Source organism: Eretmochelys imbricata, chromosome 21, assembly GCF_965152235.1.
Source record: "Eretmochelys imbricata isolate rEreImb1 chromosome 21, rEreImb1.hap1, whole genome shotgun sequence".
Classification (NCBI taxonomy): domain Eukaryota; kingdom Metazoa; phylum Chordata; order Testudines; family Cheloniidae; genus Eretmochelys; species Eretmochelys imbricata.
Genome location: NC_135592.1, coordinates 13338705 through 13347274, shown reverse-complemented (window position 1 = coordinate 13347274; position 8570 = coordinate 13338705).

Sequence of the window (8570 nt, the reverse complement as noted above, 5' to 3'; positions counted from 1 at the left end):
CGCTTAAGCTCTATGGTCCAAATCCTCAAAGGTAGTTAGTTGCCTAACTCCTACTGAAAGTTATTATTAGAAATAAGGTCGCTTTTCTAACTGCTAGGCCTTCAGAGTCCCAGCTGGACTCTGACAGTCAAGCTGAATTTCTTTCCAGCTCCTATGTCGTTCGCTAGCAACACAGATTCTGCAATCAGAGAACAGTTAACAATGGTGTTAATGATGCACGAGCCCGAGTAGGCTGCTGCTCACTCTCCACTCACTCTCACACTCTAGCAGGGTCGGCAGGAGTGAAAAGTAATGAATAGAGACTAATATTGGTCACATAAAGTCAGCAGATTTGACTCTGGAGTGGAAGTTGTCAAATTGCGGGTCATGAACAGTTGCCAATAAGTAGCCACCACCCTGCCCTTCCCATATCACTAAATGGGAGGGGGTCCTGGCTACATCCCAGCTAGATGAGAGAGGCTCCAGGAGGGGGCATGGTGCAGAAAAGGGTTTCTTGATTGAGAACCATTGGAATAGACTGAATCCCATCAGGGAGCAGATCCCTTGAGTGAGAAGGTGCCATGTTCCCAAAGTCACTGCTGACCCTATCTTCACTTTTATGTTCTGAATTTCTTTGCTTGGAGGCTTTAATCAGACCTTGGATATTAGGGTTAGGAAGACACTTTTCCTGGGGACAGAGGATCCCATCACTGCTTCTGCAGGGTTTCTTCCACCTTCCTCCGAAGCATTTGATACTGGTCACTGCTAGAGATGAGATACAGGCCCCCCGGGTCTGTTCTGGCATGATGGCCCCTGTGTTCCTGTTTGAATATACATATGTTGTGGGCTACATTATTTGCATAGCTATGCTTTATTTACAGTCCTGGAGGGAGATTTTCAAAGGCACAAATGGGAGGTAGGTGCCCAATTCCTATGGTCTTCCAATGGGAATTGGACTCCAGGCTGCCCCTTTTGCAGGGAGGATGCTAGAGAGGGGTATACAATAGGAGTTACACATTGTTCCATTATCTATATTTCTGGATGGTAAAAATGCTTTTTTCAGCTCCAGCACCATGTACAATTTATTGGAGTAAAACTATCAGCACAAAGGCAGCCAAATCATATAACTGGGTGTGCATAATATCGAACAGTACAGGTGTCTAATAATACTAAGCAACAAGTAACTTAGCAGACTCACGTGGATAGAGCAGATCCAAGGGACAAAGGTAGGTGGGCCTGTATGATACACATGCAAATTCATCCCAAGCATAATTCCATCTACTTCAGTGAGGTTACACTGTTGATGGATCTGGCCCAGCAATCTTTAATCATGTGACATGGATATGCAATGAGAATATGCTCTCTGATGAGTCCTTTAGGGATTCTGCCCATGGCACCGGAACCGCCTTTAGCTGGCAAATGCTCTCAGCCTTGCCACGGGGAATTCTACTGTCCTGTCTCCAAATAGGTCCATTTCCACAAGCAGATGACAGAAAAACCAGCACAACCATTATGTGTGAAATATTACTGCAAATATGCGGCAAGCACTGAGCCATTCAAGTGCGATTACTGCAACCCGAGAGCTAGAAATGCCCTCATCTTTCTTCTAAAGAGAGAGAACGTGCACATTTTAAGAAAATTAATGCTGCAAGGCCTGAGTAAACAAAGTCCCCATCTGTCAGTAACGTGGGCTTTCTATAGCAAATCAGAACAGAAAGGCTCATGTTTGTCAGCTGATCAGATTTGTCTTTATCTGTTTGTTTGTTTGTTTTGGAAGATGAATTTTTGATTAAATCCCTTTTCAATCAACAGTGGTGGCAATGCTGGAATTGAAATGCACTTTCAAATTAAGGGAGTCTGGTCTTTGAGCCTGGAGTCAATGGAAAGGATCTGGCTGGCGTCAGTAGGCCTTGGATCCAGCCCTTTGGGATGCTGAGCATGCTGGGAATGGATGGGTTGCACTTTAGGCCTGATCCTGATCTCACAATGGTGTTTGGCCAAATTCTCTTCTCTGCTATGCTCCCTTGATGTCCGTGGGGTTGCAGTAGTGTAACTGAGCGGAGAATTTGGCCCACGTAGCCATGTTGACTTTAATACAGCTCTTTCTGATTTACACTGGTGTGGGTGAAATCAGATCCAGGTCCCTGATTTATGACACCCATTTTTAAAATCGGAAAGCAGTGCCACCCAGAAGTGCTTCTAGTCGAATATGGCAAGACTGGAAGCAAAGAGCTGGGGAATTTCATGTTAAAGAGGAGGACGGCTGAAATCTGTGTGGGTTAGGCGCTGCCCTCAGGGTTCTCCCAACAGGCCATTCAGTCAGGCAAAATTTGGTTAGCCCTGTATGAAAGGATCTCACTTTTCAGGCTCCCTCACCGTTCTGCAGCTAACGCTGGAGCCCATGGGCACATTTCAGCACCAAGGACAGCCCTGCCATCCACTCCTGTATGACTTCCTGGTCAGCCCTTTCTACTTCACAGGTCTGATTCTCCTCTTGCTTACACCAGTGTAACTCGATTGATTTCAGTGGCGTTGCTCCTGATTTACACTGGCGTGAGCGAGGCAGGAAGTTGGAGTCACTCCTCATTTGCATCAGGGTGAGTGAAAGGAGAACCACGTCATATATTTTAATAGGAAGTCATTACGTAGTTTTCAGGCAAATGTCTCTTTATTTAGACAAATGTCCACTGAAAATGGCACAGATTTTCCCTGACTGAGGGCGGAGCAAAGATCTCATCATTTGACCCAAGATGACTTAGAAGCCGAGGACGACAGGTCAGACAGTGGCCGAACTCCTGAAGAGCTGCCAAAGACTTGCTGAAAGGGTTAAAGAGCAGCACGGTGGGGGAATAGGCCCTTGGCAAGGAGCAATTTTCCGACAGTTTTGTTTCCTTTCACCTCATTATTTCTCCCCCTTAAGAAAGCTCACAGTTCACCGGCTCTGTTCCTGCTTCTATTAGAAAAGCTATTTTAAACTGCACTCTGCATCCGTTGCTAGGCTACAGTGTCAGATCTCTAGGCTCTGGTGGCTCTGGTGGATCAGGAGTCTCCTAAAATGATACTGTGAAGCCGTTTAAATATTCTGTCAAGATTGATACAATAGTTTAATTGTATAATAACGCGCCATTCATGCCAATATCTCTCAACCCCATGGCAGTTACTACAGCTGAAAAATTGCCTGCAAAAGGAGCATCCTATGCTGAGACAAGTGCCATGAACCCTTAGGCTTCAGGGCATGATTAACACAGGGTCAGGTAAAAACATTTCCTCTATCTACAGCGTTGAAAGAATAGATAGGAGCCTGATTCTAAAGCCCAGTGAAATCCTTCGGTATCTTTCCATTGATCTCAACAGACTTTGTTTTATGTGACTGTATCTGAGCCCGAAAGATGGGGCAAGGTAAGGAGGGGATGGGAGCGGCAGTAAGCAGCAGTATGGGGAGCTTTGTGCATAGAACAATACGATGGTGGACCCCACCATACATCCAGGGCTTGGAGTTCTGCCTTTCTGCAGCTGCCCAGGCGGGGAGGGGTTTTATGCTATCTTTTCTCGCATTTGATTCCAGGATCTGCCAACTGCCAGATCAAGCACTCTTCTCTCCACGCCCCGCGCATTTCAGAACAGCCCGAAGGCTGCTCTAACTTATTCCAGCTGCCTATAGCCTGAAGCTTGTTTGCAGTGTTCTTGTAACTATGTTGGTCCCAGGACATTAGTGAGACAAGGTGGGTGAGGTAATCTCTTTTATTGGACCAACTTCTGTTGGTGAAAGAGACAAGTTTTTGAACTACACAGAGCTCTTCTTCAGGTCACTGTGTAACTCAAAAATGTGTCTCTTTCACCAACAGAAGTTGGTCCAGTAAAAGAGATTACCTCACCCACCTTGTGTCTCTTATACCCTTAAGGGGCTATTTGGATGCCTAGGGATCACCAGGGCATAATAAATAATGATAATACTCTTATCTAGCACTTTTCATCAGCAGATATCAAAGCTCTTGACAAAGAAGATCAGTCTCATTATCTCCATTTGACAGATGGAGAAACTGAGGCACAGAGAGGGGAGGTGACTTGCGCAAGGTCACCCAACAGGCTAGTGGCAGAGCCAGGAATGGAACGCAGGTCTGTTGAGTACCAGTTTGGTGCTCTATCCACTAGGCATAGAGACCGTCCCTTTCTATCAGCTTTGTCCTCTGAGCCATGGGCCAGAACTGGGGGATGACTCAGGAGCTTCTGTGGTGGCCCTGCCCTTACGGAGGATTCTCTCACATGAGGGAATATGCCAGGAAATCCTCAAAGCTGGGTTTACAGTTTCTTTGCAGCAACGAAGCAGCATAGCAGAGCCCAGCTTGCTGCCCAAGTTGGTGTATAATTTAGGGCACCCAGCTTCACCAGTTGGCGCCCTGGTGTGGCATCCAGATGTAGAACTAAGCAGCCTTCCTTAGGCACCCAGGTTCACCAGGTTCTCTGAAGTTGCACAGCCCTGGGAGGTGATCACTTGAAAACTCTGGGCCAAATGTCCCAGGAGTAACTCAGCTACAGTCGGTGGATTTGTCCCTCTTTGTTTAATGGCATCACTTTCTGGCGCATGCAGCTGATAAGAACATTCACTTATATTTGTGTGAGTTACCCGGCAGACCACAGAGCTCTTCTGATTATTTCCCTTCACCATAGCCAGATGGTAGAAACCAATCCAAGAAACGGCTAGCTTTCCTGGCTGTCAATTTCAGGCAGCAACTGCCAGGGCTCCAGGGCATAGCTCTGATTGGAGGGCTGGTAGAAGGAGTTTCCCAGAATTTCTATCTCCAAATTGCTTGTGAATGAAGCAGCAGGAAAGAGGAGGGGAGGGAAAAATCCTAGTAGTTCCTGCCTTGAATTCCTAAAGAGAGGGGGACACCATAGAAATGAGACAGCAGGCTCATTGAAAGGAACAGGTGATGTCCAAGTTTTGCAAGACTGATGTGATGGATCATTTAATGCTTGTGAAAGGGGCCAGGTTAACAGCTCTGGAGAATCAACCCTCCCGTTTATCCACAGAACATGGAGTCCCAGCAGTACAAGCTTCCTCCCGCTCCTGCCCATGTGCCTCAGCCCTGCCTGGAGGGAACCATCCTCCAGAGGGTGAGAAGAAGGGTCAGAAACCCTGGGCCGCCCTGTCTTTGGTCTCTTTGGTAAAGATCCCAGGTGTTTGTGAGGGGTGGACACTTCGCTGCCCCATAGCAACCGGAGTCAGGCCAACAATCCTTTCCGCTCAGTCCTTGAGCAGTGTTGTAAGATGGATGGGCTTGCAGTTAAGGCACTGAGCTGGGACTCAGGAGATCTAGGCTCCAAGTCTGGCTTGTGTGACCTCAAGCAAGTCACCTTGGCCAAGATTTTCCCAAGGACCTGGTGATTTTGGATGCCTGACTTGAGACACGTCAAAGGGACCTGGTTTTCAGACAGTGCTGAGTGTCTGCCCTCAGAAAACCAGACGCCGTTCGATGTCTCAGGCTGAGACACCCCACCCCACCAAGGTCACTCTGGAAAATCTTGGCCTAGATCTCTCTCATTAATGAGTGAGCGGTGCCCAGATACTACAGTGATGGAGGCCCTGGCAAAACCAGGGCAGAGGTAGCCCATACCCGTTCAACCCTGAGACTCTCTGCTGAGGTCACCCAATGTCCTGGTGGGCGTTATTTACTGTCTACCGGGAGCTAACCAGTCCCTCATTCCCACCAGCAGGGCAGTAAAGCTGTTTCTTCTGTATCGCCTTCTAATCTCACAGGCATATCTGTGTCATCCCGTGTTCACGCAAAGAACTAGCTGCATGTCCCAGGCTTTATTCTGAATGGTGTTACAGTAGAACCTGAAGGCCCCAACTAAGAGCATTGTGCTAGACACTGTATACACACATAGTAAGAGACAGGCCCTGCTCTGGAGAGTTTATAGTCTAAATAGATAAGCCAGACAAAATTTGTTGGGGGGGGGGGGGAAACTGAGGCACAGAGTGAGGACAGGTCTCACTTTTTAAAGGTAGGCACCAAAACACCTTTAAAATCTGCCCCAAAGTAACTTGCCCGACATCACACAGAGAGTCAGTGACAGAGCTAGGATTGGAACCCAGATCTCTTACTGCCCCATCGAGTAGCCTGTTTGCTAGACCTCCCTCGGGGGTTATTTGCCATCTTATTTTTAGATTTTAACAGCCCGGCAGGAGCTTGGGCTGTTCATTTTGCCAGCCATTGTCCCAGCTTATGAGAAATACAGCAGGCTGTACGTCCAGGTTCGTCCAGGTGTCTGATCCCCCCAACCCCAGTTGTTGGGTAATGAATTGTAAGTCGGGTCTAATGCATTGCTGATTGCTCTGATGAAATCTTTCTGCGGACTCAGTAACATGGAGGCTGCTACAAATCCCTGATTGCTCTATGAGCCAATGACCTTACTTCATGGCCCACTTTTAAAGGGACCTGCTCATTGTACAGTGCATGCTCAGGAAGAGCAGGAGCCGCACACAGGAACTGTACTGGAGGTTGGTTATGTCACCCAGGGGAGGGAGGCCCTGATTTTTAACTGTGCCCGCCCAGAGGGGTTGCTGCCTGACCCAGTTATGCCGGCAGGGGAGCTGGATAGTACAGTGAGAAAGAACCAGCGGCTGGATGCTGAATCAGACAAAATCCATTTGGAAACAAAGCACAGATTTTTAACAGTGGGGGTGATTAACCATTGGAATAAGCTCCCCAGGTGGAATTTCCATCTCCTAATATCTTCAGACCAAGCTTGGATGTCTTTCTGGAAGAGATGCTTTAGCCAAACACAAGTACTGGGCTCAGTACAGGGGTAACTGGGGGAAATGACCTGTGCTGGACAAGAGGTCAGACTAGATCTGGGATTCTCAAACTGGAGGTCGTGAGGTTATGACATGGGGGTTACGAGCTGTCAGCCTCCACCCTCAAACCAGCATTTGTAAGTGCAGTAGGGGAGGACTAGGTTGGATATTAGGAAACACTGTTTCACTAGGAGGGTGGTGAAGCACTGGAATGCGTTACCTAGGGAGGTGGTGGAATCTCCATCCTTAAAGGATTTTAAGTCCCGGCTTGACAAAGCCCTGGCTCAGATGATTTAGTTGGTGTTGGTCCTGTTTTGAGCAGGGGGTTGGACGAGATGACCTCCTGAGGTCTCTTCCAACCCTAATCTATGATTCTATGAAATGCATGCATCTAATGAATTCCAATTCAGCAGTCTCTCATTGGAGTCTGTTTTTGAAGATTTTTTATTGAAGAATTGCCACTTTTAGGTCTGTAATCGCGTGACCAGAGAGATTGAAGTGTTCTCCGACTGGTTTTTGAATGTTATAATTCTTAACATCTGATTTGTGTCCATTTATTCTTTTACCTAGAGACTGTTCAGTTTGACCAATGTACATGGCAGAGGGGCATTGCTGGCACATGATGGCGTATATCACATTGGTAGATGTGCAGGTGAACGAGCCTCTGATAGTGTGGCTGATGTGATTAGGCCCTATGATGTGATTAGGCTACATATCTATTCAGGGGACACCATCATAGGGCCTAATCACATCAGCCACACTATCAGACCCATCGCCACCCCTAGCTGCAAAACCTAGCTCTGCTTCTGGCTAGGGCACTGGAGTGAGACTCGAGCCCTGGGTGCTATTCCGGGCTTTGTCGCTGACCTGCTGGGTGACCTTGGACACGTCACTTCCACTCTCTCTCTGCCTCTTGTCTGCCTTGTCTATTTGGACTGTGAGCTTCTGGGGGCAGGGCCTGTCTCCCCCTTTGTGTCCGTGCAGCACCTAGCACAATGGGCTCTGATCCTGGCCGGGGCTTCTAGACGCTCTCGTCATGCAAATAAGAAAGTATCCGGTTCTAAGTTTCTCCGTCTTCCATGTATGACCAGTATGGGGTCAGGTCCCTGTGCAATGCAGAACATGAGGTCTGCTGAATACAGGTTCGTTCAAAAGACGGAGTTCCCTGTAACAGTATAATTACACCGGACAGCCATTACTGTCCTGGAAATACACTGGTGATAACTGCTTTGAAAAATCTTTCCCCCTCTTCATTTTAATTAAGAAACAATTTCAAACGAAGCAGACGCCATAGATCTTTGAAACGTTATGGGCCAGATTCCCAGCGGATGTTGATCGCTGGAGTACCATCCAAGTCAACAGGACTGTGCTGATTCGTAGTAGCTGAGGATGTGATCCTATGATAAGCAGCAGCAGCTTTGCAATGCCAAGGGAAGGCACAATCGATGCCTCTGTACACCCTGCCGATGATCTGTAGACATTCTCTGCTGTAAAACTGCCTTGGAAGAATTAGCTACAGGCTTCCTGGCTATTTCAATTGCTCTGATAACATCAGCAGAGAGAGAGAACTCTGGCTGTTGCCGTTGTCACACGAACGCAGCTGATGCCTGTTCTTGTCTTGGACAATATTTTCAGGCCCATCCTTGGCTCTAACGCAAGCAGGATGTGGAAGGTGCTGTCCAGGGAATGGGGGACACTGGAGGAGAGCAGGGATTGTGCCACCCTTGGATATGCCCGTCAGGCCTTGCAGGAGGCAGGCGGTGGCTGCAGACCGAATATCGTGGAATCGGAG